We start from the raw sequence: 20,814 nt of genomic DNA, 5'->3' as shown, positions 1-20,814 counted from the left end.
AATGGAGCTAAATATAAATGTGATGTTGCTGAAGATAGTGCTAGGTTAAAGATACATGATGTGCAGAGCCAAGATTCAGGTGTATATTACTGTACTTTGCTATTTAGATCCTCATTGATTGTTCTAGATTTCACCACTCTTATTGCTAGAAGTAAGTATACTATACAATACTGTGTTTTTATTATTGATAAATATATTTTATACTCCTTTAAAAAAAAATGTTTTTTGCTTATATGGTTTGTTTCGAATATAACAGGATTACCGTTAATTGTAATGAAAAGGAATGCTTATTCAAATATTTCTGCTTAAAAACTTGTATGATGGGCTTCTTGTGTAGTGTTTAACTGTTAGGCCCCTTTCACACGGGGCAGATCCCTTTGGACGGACTCTGCTAGCTCAGCAGGGATCGCTTAGTTGATCCCCGCTGAGCAGGCGGATGACCCCACTATCCTCTATGGGGAGATCGGATGAAAACGGACAGCCTGTCCATTTTCATGCAATCTGACCTGCTGGACATATGGCGAACATATCTCCATCCGTCTGTTTTCAACGGATCTTGTTGGATCAGATGCCAGGCGGGTGTCAACGGACACATGTCCGCTGACATCCGCCTCCACATACAGGAGAATGGGTGGCCCAATCAAGTCCGCCTGAAAAACAGACAGGTGGACCTGATTGGTCCTGTTGTGTGAAAGGAGCCTTAAGTGGAGTACACACTATTAGAAAATCGGGAGAACGATTGTCTGATTTTCCTCGTTGTTTAACAGCAAATCAGAACCGATGAAAGAATTTTCTTACGAAAATTGGTACGAAAATTCTCGTACGACAAAGGCTTTTTTTGTTGTTTATTGTTTCTGATCATGCGCAGTCTTTCTTTTCTGATTTTTCTTATGGTACGAAAACAGTACACATTAAATGAAAATCGTTCGTTTTTTTTCCCGCACGAGAACATTTTTGGAGTTTGTCCCTTTGAGAATTTTCTTACGGAAATTCTGAATCGTCTGTAGAAAGTTCTGGACACACTATACGAAAATCATACGAAAATTCTTTGGGCGAAAATGTTCGCCCGATTTTCCATAGTGTATACGAGCCTTTAGGCTTTCATGCTAATGAAATAGTTTCAAAATTTTCTGAATCACTACCCGAAAATAAAATGCACTCTTTTTTTCTTTCAAAAAGTGTTTCCTAGTGCTAAACCTTTCATCCAAATTCTAAGTTGCTGCATTTGTAAATTTCAAAAGCCAATATAAAGGAATAGTTGTGGTAAAAAAAAAAAGCACTTGTGGGCAGTGGCGTAGCGTGGGTTGTCAGCACCCGGGGCAAGGCAAGTAATTTGCGCCCTCTAACCCGCGGGATTTTAGCACTCGAGTCTCTTCCACTAGATTAGGTAAAGAAACCCTTACCCCCTAAGCACATGTATTGTTTGTTATGAAAATACTGATGTAATTAAAGTAAAATGCATCTAAATACAAGTTTTAATGACCAGCGTGCCCCCTTTCAATGCAGAGAGACCAGTGTGCCCCCTTTCAATGCAGAATGACCAGCGTGCCCCCTTTCAATGCAGAGAGACCAGCGTGCCCCCTTTCAATGCAGAATGACCAGCATGCCCCCATTCAATGCAGAATGACCAGCGTGCCCCCTTTCAATGCAGAATGACCAGCATGCCCCCTTTCAATGCAGAATGACCAGCATGCCCCCTTTCAATGCAGAATGACCAGCGTGCCCCCTTTCAATGCAGAGAGACCAGCGTGCCCCCTTTCAATGCAGAATTACCAGTGTGCCCCCCTTCAATGCAGAGAGATCATCGTGCCCCCTTTCATTGCACACAGACCAGAGAGACTTACCTTCAGCGGTGGCTTTTCCTCAGTTCCCCGCGTCTCCTCCTCCTCCCGCCTCCTCCTCGGCCAATGGCATGCGATCGCCTTTCGGCCAATCAGGAAGCAGGTCTCGGACCCGCTTCCTGATTGGCCAGGAGGAGGATCCGTGTGACAATAGCAAATTTTCATTCGCTATTGTCACACAATGGGTGGGCTCAGGGCGCACTGCTCTGTGCCCCGGGTCCACCCTTTTTAAAGCCTATTAGAGCCTCTGGCTCTAATCAGGTGATTAGAAAAAAAAACCCACTCTGTGACAGCGCCAGGCTGCTGACTCACTCGCTGCTAAACTGACTGAGCAGTGAAGAGAGGCGGCATAGGCGGGGCTTGGCTTGCAACGCCACGCTACCCTTCACCAATGGACAGGTGGGGCACAGTCCAGCCCCGCCCCGACCCGCCATTTTCAGCCATAGGGCGGCTGCGCTGGACATCTCCCAGCCTAAAGATGGAGGCAGCCGCAGACAGTGTGTGAACTGTGTATGTCAGAGTCAGACAGAGTGACACTGCGGATGCGCCCCCCCCAGATGTTGCGCCCGGTGCGGCCGGCCCCCCCTGCACTCCCCACGCTACGCCACTGCTTGTGGGTTTAACCAATAGTTTGTTTCGTATAATTCTCCTTTAAGGGGACGTTACACGGGGTGTGTCCTATGCCTACATACTTTTGCTAATAGGTTTCCCTTGTTTCCATCTACAAATTTTGGGAGGTATGATTTATGTATTCGTTTTAGGTGTACTGACAGAGTATGCAAAATGCTTTTTGTAGCCTTGGCAGGCTTTGTCTGACAATTATTTCTGATCAGTAAGGGTTATACTAGGGCTAGCAAGTCATCTAAAGTAGGTGGGGAGAAATATTAATCCATACCTGACTAGCCTGTAGATGCAATATATTAATTTTTGTTTTTGGGTTTAATGACTTAAGCTAGTATAAAACCCTTAGCTTAACACTTTGAGCTCAATAAAATAAGCAGTCCTCAGTAAATTATCTGTTAAAATTCTTACCCTAGCACTTGCATTATACAACTTTCAATGCTGCTGACTTCTGCTTTTTCAGTGCCACTTCCTTGAACTTCCAGTCTTCACAGAGGAGTTAATAGCGACAGTGCGGTCTGGAGTCAGTCTGTTAGCTTGGAGAAAGGAGGAGGAGGGAGGAGAAGGGGAATGCCGCAGCAGTCTACTGGGCTGGGTGTTTCTATTAAAGTGATATTCAAGGCTTTCTTTTTCGTTTTTAAAAAAATAAAGATGTCATACATCTGTGCATGGGTTTTTCACAAAGCAGCCCCGATCCTCCTCTTCTTGGGTCCCCCACCAGTGCTCCTGGTCCCTCCCTCCTGTCGAGTGCCCCCAGAGCAAGCAGCTTGCAATAGGGGCATCCAAACAGGCGCATTCCCGAGCAACGGCTTGGTCACTCCCCCTTTCTCTCCTCATTGGCTCACTGGCTGTGATTGACAGCAGCGGGAGCCAATGGGGCTCAGGTAATTATTAGGGGTGCATGTAGGTAAAAAACTAGAATGCATGTAGGTAAAAAACCTTAAGCCTTAGAACCAATTTAATGCACACAGTGTAGAAATACACAACTATTGTCCTTGCATGCAGGAATAACTCTACAGGAAGCTGGAAGAGAAAGGAGCCACCCTGAAACAGGAAACTTCTCATGCCATGGCACCAGCCTGGAACATAGGCAAGGGTTAAAAGATAAAGAAGCTGTATACTGAGCCCCCGTTCACACCAGTGCAACTTGTTATGCGATTTGACAGTTCCAAATTGCATGACAAGTCACACCCTATTGTTGGCAATGAAACTGTTCAAATCGGTGTGATTCCGACTTCACGGTGCTGCACCAATTAAAAAAAAGGTTCCTACACTATTTTTTGCGATTTCAGGTACAACTTGCATAGACATCAGGCAAGTCACACCTGAAATGGCACTGACCTGGAGCTTTAAAATCATCCTACTTCAAGTGAAGCAGCATGATTTCAATGTCGCATTCAGTGTAAACTGGGGTTAAGTAAGCACTGAATCAGTTTCTGAAAGTGCTTCAAAAACGAAGGGATTTATTCTGGATCTAACCCATACCATCCCTTTCTACTCTTTCTACTTGTTCCAGTTCTAACTCTTACCATCCTTTTCTACTCTTTTTACATGTTTCGGTTCTAACCCTTACCATGCCTTTCTAATAATTCTACTTTTTTCGGTACTAGCTCTTACCAGCCCTTTCTAATTTTTATACTTGTTTTGGTTCTAACCAGTGGCGGCTGTAATGTAATAGGCATTGCTTTTGCGGCAAAAAACGCTGTAAAACATTGCGTAACTTTGAGGTCACAAAAGTGAAAAGGGGCCTTCAGTAATCAATGTATAGTGTGCCCCCTTCAATGCAGAGTGACCATCGTGCCCCCTTAAATGCAGAGTAACCATCGTGCCCCCTTCAATGCAGAGTGACCAGCGTGCCCCCTTTCAATGCAGAGAGACCAGCTTGCCCCCTTTCAATGCAGAGTGACCAGCGTGCCATTCCCCCTTTCAATACAGAGTGACCAGCGTGCCCCCTTCAATGCAGAGTGACCAGCATGCCCCCTTTCAATATAGAGTGACCAGCGTTCCCCCTTTCAATGCAGAGTGACCATCGTGCCCCCTTTCAATGCAGAGTAACCAGCGTGCCATTTCCCCTTTCAATACAGAGTGACCAGCATGCCCCCTTCAATGCAGAGTGACCAGCATGCCCCCTTTCAATATAGAGTGACCAGCGTTCCCCCTTTCAATGAAGAGTGACCAGCGTGCCCCCTTTCAATGCAGAGTGACCAGCGTGCCGTGCCCCCTTCATTGCAGAGTGACCAGCGTGCCGTGCCCCCTTCAATGCAGAGAGACCAGTGTACTTACCTGCAGCGGCGGCTTCTCCTCAGTCCCCCACCTCTGCTCGAGTCCTCCCACCTCCTTCTCGGCCAATGGCATGGGTTTGCCTTTCGGCCAATCGGGAAGCTGGTCTCGGACCCACTTCCTGATTGGCCAGGAGGAGGATCCTTGTGACAATAGTGAATTTTCATTCGCTATTGTCACACAAATGGGTGGGCTAGGGCGCAGTGCTCTGTGCCCGGGTCCATCCTTTTCTGAAGCCTATTAGAGCCTCTTGCTCTAATCAGGTGATTTAGAAAAAAAAAACCCCATTGAACTCCATGCGTCCGGCGCCCCGCATGTAGATTAGGGGGGCGGACGCATGGATGGGGGGCGGCGCACCTGCACCCCCAATGCACCAGCCGCCACTGGTTCTAACCCTTACCAGCCCTTTCTAATCTTTATACTTGTTCCTATTCTAACCCTTACCAGCCCTTTCTAACCTTTCTACTTGTTTCGGTTCTAACCTTTGCCAGCACTTTGTAATCTTTATACTTATTTCAGGTCTAACCCTTACTAGCCCTATCTAAAATTATTTTCTGTAAAGCATGGGGAATTTGTGAATATTTTTATGCAATTATTAATTCTAATAAGGTGTGAAACCACCTACGTCCTTTCCCTACCTATGGCATTACAGGGACAGTAAGTAAAGAAGAGTACTTGACCAACTTCAAGGCCTCTATAGTTCATCTCAGTCTTTTATATCTCAGAACAATCTTAATAGATGGAGGCAGGGATGATTTCTTGTAGGTGTGGAATTATCAGTGAAATAGTCTTACTTCACAGTAAACGAAAGTATTGTTTCTAAGGCCCTCCTTTTCAGTGACTGTGGTTTTTACTCGTCCGTTCTTTTTACAGGTATGGTTTCTGAGGGTTCAGGGTGTTTACTAATGTCACACAATCATTTTCTTACTCTGTCTAGTAAGGGATTTTAATATATCACTACTCCAGCTTAGAGACCAGTGTAAAACATGTATTAAGTAAAATATTAGGGCTCTTAAAGTTGATACATTGTTGACTCACATGAAATATGACTTAACACTCATGAATTTATTACAAATAAGGAAATATTATATACAGTTATGATAAGATTGCAAGGCTGATCTATTTTTGAATACCTTTGGCAAAGGAAATTTGATGAAGGGAGTTTGTTAGTGTTGCTTTTGGGGTCAGTTTAGGTTATTGTTAGGTCCTAGATAAGGAAGGTTACAATCCAATTTAGAGTTAAACTGTAACTACACTTCACAAGACAAAAATGCTATTTAACTATTTTAATATTTTTTATGTATATTTGTTATGTATATGATGACATTTAATAAAAATATATAAAAGAGAAAAAGGGCAGATGATTCATGTAGCATTTACTTCCTGGAATCAACCTGCCCGTGGCCCAAGCATGCAGGCAGTCTATGCTGTACTTAGCCGAGAAAACCCCCCTTCCTCCCCTCCTGCAGACTCCTGGGAAGTATGACATAATTTGCCTAGGCCTGGAAACCAGGAAGTAACTGAAGAAATGTAAACAAAATGTTTAAAACAAGCAAATATGATATACTTTCCTATCCATTTACCAATGCTAGCAGCATAAGGATTAAAAATAGTCAATGTTGATTGAGAGAGTGAAGTTCCGCTTTAAGGGTAGGGAATGCCTAGGAGCACTGGGTGCCTCTCACTGAGTTCTAGGTCTAACATCCCAGCATCAATGTTTTAGACTTCACTGCTCACACAGTAATAGCCAAGCAGCAATCAGCAACTATCTGGCTCTCCTATGACCTATGATCCTGTAAAAACATGTCTTCTATGTTCTGGTTCAATCAACAACTATCTGGCTCTCCTATGACCTATGATCCTGGAAAAACATATCTGCTATGTTCTGGTTTTACTGAAGATTGTAGATTTCTTTATTGCAATAAATGTAAATACCAATCTAGAAAATATTTAAAGCAGAATTAAACTGTATCTGAGCACCACAAACCAAAAACTGTTTTCAAAAGAGAAGTGGGTAAATCTAAAATAATAAACATACATTCTCACCTAGATGGCTGCAGCATCGATCCGATGTTGCAGCTGTCCCCCGCCACCTCTACACTGAGAACTGAGCGATCAAAGACCGCTGATCACTCAGTTATTAGGTCCCCTTCCCTCTGCTCTACCCCTCCCAGGCTCAATGGAGCGATGGGCTGTAGAAGGGGTAGGAAACACTGGCTCAGGATCTTAGTAGCATGCTGAGAGGCTGAGCCAGCTGCCAGTCAGGAATCTGGGTGAACCCTGACAATATTCTCAGGATCCCTGCAAAGCCTGGACCATCTCTGTGGCATCAGCAGACTTTAACCTACTGTCGGCTGAATCTGGATCACAGGAGTGCAGAACTTACAGCACTCCTGTGACCCACAGCAGAAGTATGGCCAAAAGAGCTTTGGCCAAATATCTCCTTTAATTCATTTTTAATATTCAAAACAAGTTCACCCATCCATTCATGTTACCATGCTTTATTTAGCTGAGAAATCACTTTGAAAAACACCCCTGTTGCCATCTTGAGTACATGATTCATGTAGCATTTACTTCCTGGAATCCATCTGCCCTTATCTCAGGCATGCAGGCAGAAGGGTGGGTTTAGTTGAGAAAACTTCTCCTCCCCTCCTGAAGTCTTCTTGGGTGTATGACATAATTTGCTTAGGCCTGGAAACCAGAAAGTTAATGGAAGAAATGTAAAAAAAAATTTTAACAAGTAAACATGATATACTTTACTATCTATTTACTAACGCTAGCAGCATAAGGACTAAAAAAAGTCACTGTTGATTGAGAGAGTGAATTTCCACTCTTATGCCCCGTACACACGTGCCGATTATCTGAAGACTTTTGTCTTCAGATTTACCTTTTCTATGTAGTGCAAGGGCCTGCTGGACTGCATACAAATTGAAAGTGTTTAGGTTTGACCTCATATTATATGGTTTTGGTAAGTCTGCAGACAAAAGTCTTCAGATAATCTGCACGTGTGTACAGGGCATTAGTTTATGCACACCTCCCAACTTTTTGACATGGGAACGAGGGACACCTATTAGCAAAAGTATGTAGGCATAGGACACACCCCCTGCCACACAACCCTTAAAGGAGAATTATACAAAAAATTACTTAAACCCACAAGTGCATTTTTTTAACCACTACTGTTCCTTTATATTGGCTTTTGACATTTCCAAATGCAGCAATTTAGAATTTGGATGAAAGATGAAAGATTTAGCACTGGGAAACACAATGGAGTTGATTTACAAAAACTAGAGAGTGCAAAATCTGGTGCAGCACTGCATAGATGGTTTCCAGGGTCATTTGTTAAAGTTTAATTGAACAAGCTGAAGTTTAAAACTGAATGTCTACCATGCACAGTTGCACAGTCGGGGCAAGGAGTGGGAAGGAGGGGCAGCTGTTCTGGGCACTGTGGTATCATGTGAGAAGGGAGGACACCGCAAAAAAGTTGGGGGGAGGGCATTTGTATTGTAAGGGGGAATTTAGTGGGGTCTTGAGGGGGTATGTATTGTTCTAGGAGGGGAAATTTGGGGGGGGGGGTGGTAAGAGTGGTGATTTAGAGGGATTTGTGCTGGGAGAGACGATGGGGGGAAAAAGGTTTGTGCTAGGTGGGAGGATTTAGATGTTATTTATGCTGGTAGGGGGAGATTTCGAGTGGGGGGGGGGAGAAAATTTGTACTAAAAGGGGAAAAATTAGGGGTAGAGGATTTGTGCTAGGAGGGGTGATTTTTTGGGGTGGAGGGGGGATTTGAGCTTGGGAATTTTGGGGGATGGGGATGCTAGGGGGGGTTTCAGCAGGGGAGGTGGATTTGTACTGGAAGGGGGGGGGGGATTTATGCTTAGGGGGTAAGTATGTAGATTCGTGCCCAGTCTTTTGTGGGTTTTTTTGCTGACGCATAATGCGCATACATCTTGAAGGGGGGGCGCAGTTTGGCATGTACACCGGGTTCTAGATTATCTTGTCCTGGCACTGAAAAGCTGCAGTAGATTTTGCAATCTCCAGTTTTAGTAAATCAACCCCTATTAGTTCTCGGAATCAGGGACGGTTAGGAGCTATGGTTTATGTATTTTTGTTTTTAATAGAAAAATATTCAAACTGGGCAAGGAAGGTTGATTCACTAAAAGCAAATATATTCTTCACTTTTTAAGGTAAATTGCACTTTGCAGGGGAGCTTTCCTCAAAGAACTTTGCAAAGATTACAAGGGAAATTAAATTAAAGTGAACAGTATATTTGCCTTGAAGGAAGAAGGCATTCTATGCATTAAGATAAAAAAAAACTTCTGTGTGCAGCAGCCCCCTTCAGCCCCCCTAATACTTACCTGAGCTCGTCTTTATCCAGGGATGTTGCAGGAGTGTCTAAGCTGCCTGGGACTCCCCTCCTCATTGGCTGAAACAGCAGCGTGGCACAATTGGCTCCCACTGCTGTCAATCAAAATTATTCAGCCAATCAGGAGAGAGAGGGGGCAGGGCTGGGTCACAGGAGGGAGGGTCCAGGAGATCTGAAGAGGGACCCGAGAAGAGGAGGATCCAGGATGCTCTGTGCAAAACCAACTGCATAGAGCAGGTAAGTATACCATGTTTGTTATTTAAAGAAAAAAAACAAGACTTTACTTTAAGGAAATCAAACCCAGTGATTCTAAATCCTAAAAAAATACAACCAATAAACCCAACCCAACCCAAAATAAAAAAAGAAAAAAGGAAAATGTTTCAGATTTATAGCAAAAAATGTAATTAATGGTCTGATCTTTGTAGTAAATATTTCTGCTGTAAACAGAAATTGGACTTATGCATACTTTACTTGCCTTTTTTGCTGTTAACACAATGCTTTACTTATCTCAAAACTTTGTTCATGTGAGGAAAAAATGAATAATCATTGAAGTATATCTGTGTTATTTTAGGCAACTCCATGTCCCCTGTCTCAGTCCATCTCCTGGCTCCTGCTCAAATACTGCGTGATAATACTGCTGTCCAGCTGGCTTGTTTGGTGCAAAAGGCTTATCATAGCATTTACATTAGATGGAACATTTCTGGTGCATATTATATGGGTAGGATGAGCTCTACCACTGAGCTTGATGGAACCTGGACCTTCCTGAATTACATTTCACTTCCTGTAGACAGCCGAGACCAGAGTGTGGCTTGTGAAGTTTGGCTTGGTTCCTCTTTTGTCAGCTTTACCTGGAAAAATTTAGAGGAAGGTAATACAATCTAAAATAAGTAATACTTTTTTTTATTATCTCATTATTATATTCAAACCATAATATGGCCAATTAAAAATTGACGAAAATCTGGTGTTTTATGAAGATTCTTTTGCAAACAATAAGTGAGCCCCCAGATAGTACTGAATATTGAAATGCTTCATCAGAAGATTCAATGGGGTCATGTTTTTTACATTTCTGTGTGGTCACACCGGAATTCAACTACAGACCATATGACTGCTGTGGGACCCAATGACATAGTTAAAGGATAAGTCCACCCTAACACTAAAATATCTACATCTACAGAAATCCATGATTGAAGACTAACCTATATAGCCCTGTAAAGAAGAAATCAGTATACATACCTTTTCTGAAGCCAATTAGATCGGGTCCTACGCTGAGCTGTCAGCTGTGGCTTCGCTGTGGAGGTGGGTGCAGAGGAGGCAGCCGACAACGGAAGCCCCATAGTAACTCTATGGGTGACATCACTTCCCATTCATTTCACAGCCGTTATCAGCTGTGTCCTCTGCAGAGCTTCCTCCACTGGAGACCGGATCGGCTTCAAAAATGGTATGTGTACTAATTTTTTCTTTACAGGGCTAGATAGGTTAGTGTGTTAGGATGGACTTCCCCTTTAACACAGTACATTCCCACAGCTGAACAGGATCTAGCAAATATTTTACAGTAAAATTAGCTAGAAGTTTACCATGAAAGTGATTAGTAGAATACATAATTCCTTATTGTGATGACCTTAAAGTGATACTAAACACACACTGGGGTTGATGTACTTAAAGAGGTTGTAAACCCATGACACTTTTTTTTTTGCTGCAACCTGAAAGAGAAACCCATAATGAGCTAGTATGCATAGCATACTAGCTCATTATGAAATACTTACCTAAGAACGAGCCCCCGCCGTGCCGCCCGCTCACCTGTATGAGGGGCGACATGTCCAGTCGCCCGTCTTCCGGGATCGCGGCATCCGGCCATCTGATTGGCCAGAGCCACGGTGACGTCACTCCCGCGCACGCGCGCGGGAGCCGACAGTCACGGCACGGGGCTCTGAAGAAACGGCTTTACGCTTTACGTCCAGGCCACTTTTTTGCAACTTGGCACTGCGCGACTTTAACTGACAATTGCGCCGTCATGCAACCCTGTACCCAAACTAAATTTACGTCCTTTTTTCCCACAAACAGAGCTTTTTTTTGGTGGTATTTGATCACCCACCTCTGCGCTTTTCATTTTTTGCGATATTAATAAAAAATGTTCTACTTTGACAGTTGAAAAATATCCAATATATTCAATTTTTGTCATATATTTAGGCCAAAATGTATTTAGCTACATGTCATTGACAAAAAAATCCTCAATTAGCGTATTTTTAACTGCTTTAAGACCGGAAGATTTTACTCCATTCCTTTTGGGGGGACCAATGACATTACTAAAGTAATCAGTGCTATAAATATGCACTGTTACTGTAATAATGACACTGGCAGGGAAGGGGTTAACTTTATTGGTGATCAAGGGGTTAAATGTATGCCTCATGCTTACTGACGTGTGTGGGGGGGGGGGGGATTGCGTGACACAGACACAGATCGCAGGTATGCTGAATCCTGTAATCTGTCCCTGCCTGTCACATAGGAGATCCGCCCGCTTTGTTTACACAAGTGGGCGGATTTTCTCACTCGATCCCCGACGATCGGGGAAGAGCGGCGGTGATCACCGCCTCTCCTCCCCTGGCCCGACTCCTGCTGTGTCTCAATACAGCGGGAGCGAGCCTCCGGCGGCGCACGCGCCCCACCGAGAGGAGTTGTTGTCCTGCGAAGTAGGTCTATGCCGCTGAACGATAACGAGCCATTTTGCCGCAGTACCAGCTCAGTGAGCCGGTCGGTAAGTGGTTAAGAAGTGGTTGTACCGTTTTTTAGAGCTGGCGGTCAGCTTTCTGGAGATAACAACCAATGCGGCTCAGCAACCGCTTGATCGTTATCCCAGTGAGCGGTAGGGGTCACCCCCCCCCTCCCGCCACCTTTCGCGGCTCTGCCTGGGTCTCCCGGTGGCACGTCCGCCAGCTAATTGGAGTCTCGAACAAAGCTGGATCAAGCTTCAAACAGGTCTCCGATCATGTAACCTAGAACCAACATCACAATGTCACTACAAGTTTACTCGGCTGTCAATGCCGCCGATTTAAAAAAAGTGACAGTATTTAAAAATGCCAATTTTAGCATTTTGAATACTTTGAATTGCAGTGGAGGGGTCTGAGGCCTTTTAAACCCCAGATCCCTCCATAAAGAGTACCTGTCACTGCCTATTACCGTCACAAGGGATGTTTACACTCATTGTGACAGCAATAAGATTTTTTTTAAAAAAATTTGTGTTAAAGAAAAAAAAAAATTAGAGTGAGAGCAATAATCCTAGCAAAAGATCTCCTCTGTAACTCTAAACTGGTAACTGTTGTAGCACCCTCCTAGGTAGGTGCTTGTAAGAAAGTATCGTTTTGGACTCTGTCTGCTTACCAGAGGGGCTGCAGGTAAATTTATATTGCTTTCTGCCTACCAGCGAGCAGGATCTGTTACTTAGGTCTGCTCATTGTGCTCAGCATGTGATTCATTCAGTCTAGAGAGTATTTCACGCTGGTCCAATAGGGAAGCATGATGGGCAGTGGGAGGAAACCTGAGGAATGGGTGCATAGGCTTTTGATACAGTCCTGGTGATTGGCAGAGGGCAGGTCACCTCTGTGCATTCTGGCATACTGTATAAAAGCCAGGAGCACATGTGCTGTGGGGTCTGTGGCTGGAGAGCAGAGGGGGGGGGGGGGGCTGAGGTGTCGCAGGAGGTCGTTCTGAGGACCAGAGGAATGGTTGAGAGGAGCTGAACCCTGGGGTCCAGGAGAGCTGACTGAGAGGGGAGACACTGGAGACCCTGGAACTGCAGTATCATGAGTACAGGGACTCGTGTCAAGGGGCCTGACCTGAGGGGGGACCACCCCTGCTTGTAGGATAGTCAGTGAACGGGTGTTAGCAGAGGAAAAGAAAGAGGATACTGGGGAGAGTGTCCTGAAGATAATTGTTTGTTCACCGAGTCATCTTAGGAAAAGAGACTCAAATCCAAATTCATTCATAGTGGCAGGGTGAATCGACAGCCTGGCTGTGTCAGAAGATAGGAGTCCTCAACATTGTCTATAGTTAAATTGGAGTATTCCACTGTTTCCTTCTCCTATCCCCAATTTACAATAAACCACAAAACAACCAAATACCTCTGCACTGATTATTAGAGTGAGCTGAGTGGAGGAATTAAGAAATTGTATCTACCATGACTGTGTGCTAGTAACTCAGGGGGACCTGAGGCAGTCCTTACGGTAGTTTGTTGCCATTCCACGGGTGTGCGCAATTTTAAACCGTAACATGTTAGGTATCTATTAACTCGGTGTGACATCATCTTTCACATTATACAAAAAATTGAGCTAACTTTACCGTTTAGTTTTTTTAAATTCAGTAAAGTGTGTTTTTTCTTTAAAAAACTGCGTTTGAAAATCCTCTGCGCAAACACCACGTTGCAAAAAATATTGTAATGACCGCCATTTTATTCTCCAGAGTCTTTGCTAAAGAAATATATATATAATGTTTGGGGGTTCTAAGTAATTTTCTAGCAAAATACTGATTTTACCTTGTAAACAACAAGTGTCAGAAATAGGCTTGGTCCTTAACCACTTCTGGACCGGAAGATTTTCCCCCTTAACGACCAGGCCATTTTTTGCGATTCGGCACTGCATTAATTTAACGGACAGTTGTGCGGTCATACGACGCTGTACCTTAATACAATTGATGTCTTTTTTTTCTCACAAATAGAGCTTTCTTTTGGTGGTATATGATCACCTGTGTGATTTTTATTTTTTGCGCTATAAACAAAAAAAGAGCAACAATTCTGAAAAAAAAAAAAACAATATTTTTCACATTCTGCTATATAACATTCCCAAAAAAAATTAAAAATACATTTTTTTCCTCATTTTAGGTCAATTTGTATTCTGCTACATATTTTTGGTAAAAAAAATCCCAATAAGCGTATTTTGATTGATTTGTGCAAAAGTTATCACGCTTACAAACTAGGGGAAAGATTTATGTCATTTTAATTTTTTTTTATTTTTTTAGTCATGGCGGTAATCATCGATTTTTAGCAGGACTGCGACATTGCGGCAGACAGATTGGACGCCTAACTGACATTTGTGACACTTTTGGGTGGACCAGTGACATTACTAAAAATATGCACTGTTACTGTAATAATGACATTGGCAGGGAAGGGGTTAACTCAGGGGCGATCAAAGGGATACGTGTGAGCCTAGGGTGTGTTTTCTAACTGTGGGGAGATGGGGTTGTAATATCAACACAGAGAGCTGTGTTCCTAAATTGGAGGAACACAGGGGCCCTGTGTTGATACCAAAGAGAACAACGGTCTGCTGTGCTTACAACAGCAGACCGCCGTTCTCTCTTCACGGGGAGCGATCGCAGGTGCCTGGTGGCAATCGCTGCCGCCGGATCTGCACCTCGGCGTGATGACGTTTGAATGACGAAACGCATAAGGCGTAACTACGTCACATCCGCTACCTTGGTTGGAACGCACTTCCGGTTTGGTGAAGCGAACGCGTCCCGGAAGCCGGAAGCCCCGCTGTACACTGCTTAGGAGCTGCTGTTCCCTGTTTTATTGTACATTCAATGCTCGTTTTTATTTTATGGAATGTGAAATACCCTTCTTTTACCTTAATAAATGCTTTGGCTTTACTGTACTTCACTATGTGAGGTTTTTCTTTACTATATGGTCCGGAATACCTCCTTGTACACCCTGGCATATTACTGATGTTTCTTGGAGCCCTTACATACATTTATCTGGAGTGAATGTCCTGTGGTCATATTGCCTGATATTGGAGTCCATAGTGGAGCGGAGCCCCTATTCCCCCCTGAGATTTACAACGCGTTTTACCCCTGTAGGGGTACGGAGTTCTGGTAAGTGCGGGCATAATTATAGGGGAGTCACTCTTTACCCCTCACCTGCACTCTACGAAGCGGACCACCCTAAGACCCACCCTGTATCTCTGGGCTTACCTCCCTGGAGCATCATTTTGGACTTTCTTATCTTTATAGTCACAAATATTACTCATCTTTGAGCTTACAGCACTGGTTACTTTGTTTTTGCCCCTGGATCACTAGTTATACATTATTAATCATTTTATTATCTTGAATCACGTCCCTCTCGCCTTTGTCACTTTATCACCATAATTGGATCACCCATTCACGTAATTTGCTCATTATTTCTATTTATTTAATAATATCCTTGAATATTAATTTATTCACTTATCAATACTCTCTGTTATTGGCACTTTTTTGCCATTTATTTCACCGGTGCACTTTGTTTATCGTTGCACTTTATTCAACTTTCTGGTTTGACAAAACATTTTTTACCAATCTTCCCTTCTTGCACTTTAATAATTTGCACCTTATATTTCAATGCATTTTGTGTTAGTCCTTGGAAGGTTTTTATGATCTGCATTTGGTTTGCATTTTTAACTATTTCCTTTCCGTTATCATCTTACATACCTGGTCTCTTTTATCAACTTATCAGTATTTATTTTAATCTTGTGGCTTAAGGTCTTAATACTTTGTGATTTTTATTACCACATATTTTTATATTCATTTACTCATTTATTACTGGCAGCGCCATCTACCTCACTCTTATTTATTGCTTTTTTGTACACCCCCTAGGGGTTATACTTTTTGAGGTGGGCAGCAGCCTGACCCTGTCTTTTTATCCTAAGCGCGTATTTCTACTCCTTCCCCCTTATATCAACGTCCCCAGCAATTCCCTATAGGTCAGATTTCCCAGAGTCCCTCCTTACATAAGAGTATAAATTATTCCCCATACACAAGAGTGCCCCCTTACATACAGTAAGAGTTCCCCTTTACATCAGCGTCCACAGATTTCTCCCTTAAATCAGATTCTCCCCAGCAATCCCTACTTATATCAGAGTCCCCAGTGTTTCCCCTTCCACCAGAGTCCATAGATTTCCCTTTACTTTAGAGTCCACATAATTCCTCTCGTTAGAGTCCTCCCCCTAAATTAGGGTTTGCAGAGCCCCCTTCACATCAGAGTCTGCAGAGTTCCGCCTTTACACTGTAAGAGGGAACTCTGCAGACTGTAATGTAAGGGGGGAACTCTTACATCATGGTTTCCACAGTTCTCACTTACACTTTGATTCCTCAGTTCCCCACAGTGTAGGGCACAAGTTCCATCATAGCAGGCTGCCACACCTAAGTCCCCTACAGAGGGTTGCCTCAGTGAGGAATGGCAGCCCATTATGCTGGGATTTTTAGTGCCCTCTGTAGGGGACTGGGGAATGGCAACCCGCTATACTGGGACTTGTAGTGCCCTCTGTAGAGGACTGAGGAATGGCAGGCCGCTATGCTGGGATTTGTAGTGCTTTTTGTGAGGGACTGAGGATTCCTCAGTCCCCCACAGTCTCGGGCACTACAAGTCCCAGCATAGCAGGCTGCCATATCTCAGTCCCCTACAGTGGGCACTGCAACTCCCAGCATAGTGGGCTGCCATCCCTTAGTCCTGGCACTCCGAACGCCTGTATTACGCTGCCATCAGTTCCACAGACCCTCCACACACAGCTCGAGGAGACCACAGCAGCATCCTGCTCACTCCCTGGCTGCCTTACACCACTCCCATTCCCACTCTCCCCTTACTAGCACAACCCCTTCTGGAGTATGGGCAGCATGTCTCTCTGTTAGGCAGAAAGGCAGAGCAAGTCTGTATAAGCGGAGGAGGTTACATCCTCCTCCTTCTGATTCAGGGCCTGTACAAGCACTAGGTGGTCCTAGCAACCAATAATTATGACAGGACAGGCATTGGGCGGGATTTCCCCATGTAAACTGCATATTTTACTGCCCTCCCATTCCTGGCACCTTCAGACGGCTGCTTAAGCTGCCTATTGCTTGTGCCGGCCCTGCTCTAAGGTCTTTGCCTGTGTCAGGGCACAAACACCAGGAGAAGGGCTCTAGGACCCAGCAGCGCTATCAGCACTTTGGCAGGAGAAGGACTTTAGGACCCAGCAGCACTACCAGCAATTTACCTGGGCCTATTTAAGGAAACCTGCCAGTGATTTTAGTTGCTGGTTGATCTTCAGCTCCTCCAGTGTGTTATCCCTGTGATATTCCAGTTCCTGTCTCCTGTTACCAATACCGGCTTGTCCTTGACCTGTCTCCTGATTGCTTCCTGTGTTTGACCTCGGCTATCCACCTGACCACGCTTGCTCTGATATCCACCTGGCTCCTGATCTCGGCTATCCACCTGACCACGCTTGCTCTGATATCCACCTGGCTCCTGATCTTGGCTATCCACCCGACCACGTTCCAGTCTCAGCATTATCCAAGTCCTGTAAACACCTCACGGGCGCCACCTGTCTGCTGATTCCACTCCAGCACTCCAGCTGTACTCTGGATCCTCCTGCACACAATCCAGCAGGCGACCCGTGCTACTTTGGGCCTGACCTCTCCTGTTCTCATCCTCAGGGGGGTCTGGAACTTAGCCGCAAGGGAAGCCCTCTCTCTCCATTGGCCTCTAGCACCAGGTACGTGATAGTATCAACCAGCCAAGATGTCTGAGGCCGAGAGAGGTGCTTCCGCATTAGAGGCCCTAGGTCAGCAGATTACAGTTCTTACACAAACAGTCCAGAGCTTACAAGATGGCTACTTTCAGCTGGAAGGACGCCTTCACCCTCTCAGTTGTTCTGCTACAGCCGCACCTGCTATGGGTTTACCCCCTCCGGAGCCCAGAGTTCCCACTCCCGATCGCTTTTCAGGTGACCGACGGAAATTCAGAGCTTTCAAAAATGCTTGTGACCTTTACTTTGCCCTGCAACCAAGGACTTTTTCTCTTGAGACTGTCAAGGTGGGTTTCATCATTTCACTCTTATCTGATGAGCCACAGTCCTGGGCTCATAATCTCATTGAGCAAAAGAACTCAGTCCTGGATTCAGTTTTCACCTTCTTTGAAGCTATGGCTACCTTATATGATGATCCACAACGGACGGCCACCGCAGAGTCGGCCCTTCATGCTCTTGTACAAGGCAGACGACCTGTGGAGGATTACATTGTGAAATTTCGCAAGTGGTCAGCTGATACTGGGTGGAATGATGCCGCCCTAAAATACCAGTTCCGGCAAGGCTTATCTGAGTCTCTCAAGGACGAGTTGGCTAGGATTGAGGCTCCCGCCTCACTAGAGAGTCTCATCCAAGTCTCTATCCAACTAGACCGACGGCTGCGGGAGCGAAGGTCCGAACGCACTCAGACCCTTCGACCCACATGGATAATGCCAAAGGTCCCAGGACCAACACTCCCAGCCTCTATTCCCCAGTCCATGAATATGTCCGATGGGGAACCCATGCAAACTGGCCTACTCCGCCCTGCTTTAACCCCTGAAGAGAGAGCACGCAGACGACAGGATAACTTGTGTCTCTACTGTGGGACTTCGGGCCACTTCCTTCGCAGTTGTCCTGTCCGCCCAAGGAAGTCCAGCCTTCCACGCCCCTCTTACTGTCACGTACCTGATCCGAAGCCGAAGTGTGTAGAGAGGGCTCCCCTTGCGGCTAGGTGCAGAACACCCCTGAAGGTGAGACAGGGAGTGCTGTGCCCGAAGTAGCACGGGTTGCCGGCTGGGATGGCCAGATGGTGGCTGAGGCCAATGGATGGAATGTCCAGGGTGGATCTGGAAGACTTGATAAGCCAGGCAGATGTGCTGCAGGAACACGGGAAGCGGAGTCAAATAGCCAAGCCGGGTCAGACACTGGAGAAAACTGGGAAAGTCCAGGGACAAGCCAAAGGGTCAAAAAGCCAGAGGTATCAAGAAGAGACGATGGTCAAGCAATCCGGGTCGGCAACAGGAAATCCAAGGTAAAGGCAAACAAGGCTCAAGGGAGCGCCGTCACGTCCTGCGTGTGCGTGTGCGAATTGGCGCACGCACGTTCTTAGCTGAACTTGCCCGGAGTTGGCCGCGCATGCGTATTCGCGCCAATGCGCGATTTCGCTGATTAGCCAAACTGTTTACCTGACAGTGCCCCCCCCCTGAGGGGCAGCCTCCGGATGCCCAAGAGGGCTTGTTTTCCAGGAAATTTTTTAAAAAAGTCCCGTAACAGCCTGGGAGCATGTATGCTTTGGGCAGGTTCCCAAGAACTTTCCTCCGGAGGGTAGCCTTTCCATTTTACCAGATATTGGGTATGTCTCCCCCTTCTACGGCAATCCAGAATGGATTCAACCTCATACTCCGTTTCGCCATGAACTAGAACTGGAGGTGGAGGCAAATCGTCTCTATTTGGAAAGGGACCAGATTTAGCTGGTTTGAGCAGGGATACATGGAACACTGGATGGATTTTGTACGTATTAGGGAGGCACAGTTCAAAGGCCACAGGGTTAATTATCTTCTTGATAGGGAAGGGACCAATGAACCTTGGCCCCAACTTCTTAGAAGGGCAGGGCAACTTGAGGTTAAGGGTGGACAGCCACACCTTATCTCCTACCTTCAAAGCAGGACTGTCCTTCTTCCTTTTATCATAAAACTGTTTGTAGTCTTCTTGTGCCTTTTGCATAGTCCTTTGTAGGAGCAGGAAATTTTCTTGGAGGAATGTTATCCTATCTTGCACAGCAGGTACCGAAGATTCAGGCATCGGACTGGACAGAAAAGATGGATGAAACCCATAGTTCGCAAAAAACGGAGACTGATGTGTAGAAGCGTGAATGGAGTTAGTGTATGCGAACTCGGCACACGGGAGCAAAGCTACCCAATTGTCCTGTGAGAATGTAGAGAAACAGCGGAGGTATTGTTCAAGGGTTTGATTTGTCCTCTCTGTCTGGCCGTTACTTTGAGGATGATACGCTGATGATAGACAGACCTCGATATTGAAGATCTTGCAAAGAGCCCTCCAGAATCTGGAGGTAAATTGTACTCCTCGGTCGGACACGATGCTGCTGGGCAAACCATGTAACCTCACAATCTCCTTGATAAAGGTATGCGCCGTGTCTACGGCCGAAGGAGTGCCAACCATGGGCACAAAGTGAGCCATTTTAGATAGGCGATCTACTACCACCATAATTGTAGAAAATCCCTCTGGAGAAGGTAGATCCACTATAAAGTCCATGGATAGCATTTCCCAAGGTTGCTTAGGAACAGGAAGTGGTCTCAATAGACCCCAGGCTTGGACATGGCTGCCCTTACTCCGAAGGCAGGTTGTGCAGGAACTCACATACTCCTTACAGTCTTGTCTGACATTCGGCCACCAATAGGACCGTTGGATGAGATCCAGGGTCTTACGGACCCCAAAGTGACCGGCTAATAGATGGTCATGGCATGCTTTAAGAACCGTGAGTCTGGCTTCCTGGGGAACAAAAATTTTATTTTTATGTAAAAAAAAATTACCATGTTTCTGGAGTGAAGAAGTCTCAGAGGCAGTGCATTGGGCAGAGGCCCGTTCAAGGGTAGTCCTGAGATCCGGCTGGATTAACAAAAAATTTTGGGCAGACAAGATTGTGCTAGGGGTGACATCAATAGGAGTTTCCGGGAACATCCGTGAGAGAGCGTCTGCTTTCCCGTTCTTGGATCCTGGCCGGTACGTAAGATGAAAATTGAATCTAGAAAAGAACAGGGCCCATCTGGCTTGTCGTGGTCTCAAGCGTCTGGCAGATCTGAGATACTCGAGATTTTTATGATCGGTAAAGATCATAATTGGATGGGCTGCGCCTTCCAACAAGTACCGCCACTCCTCAAGTGCTGCTTTGATGGCCAGCAGTTCTCGGTCCCCTACATC

At 45.2% G+C, this 20,814-nt stretch overlaps 1 long non-coding RNA gene across 1 annotated transcript in view; it reads left to right on the top strand.

The window, feature by feature from the left end:
* The first annotated feature begins 51 nt into the window (after positions 1–51).
* Positions 52–20,814, top strand: part of LOC309545210 — a 34,732-nt gene continuing 13,969 nt past the window's right edge. The window contains exons 1-2 of the long non-coding RNA XR_014224882.1: positions 52–151; positions 9,675–9,971. This is a non-coding gene — a long non-coding RNA (uncharacterized lncRNA). The remainder of the gene's footprint in view (positions 152–9,674; positions 9,972–20,814) is intronic.

Source organism: Pelophylax lessonae (genome assembly GCF_965119305.1).
Source record: "Pelophylax lessonae genome assembly, chromosome: 2".
In the NCBI taxonomy this organism is placed as follows: domain Eukaryota; kingdom Metazoa; phylum Chordata; class Amphibia; order Anura; family Ranidae; genus Pelophylax; species Pelophylax lessonae.
Note: the sequence above shows the minus strand (reverse complement) of the source record. Positions and strands in the feature narration are given on the sequence as shown.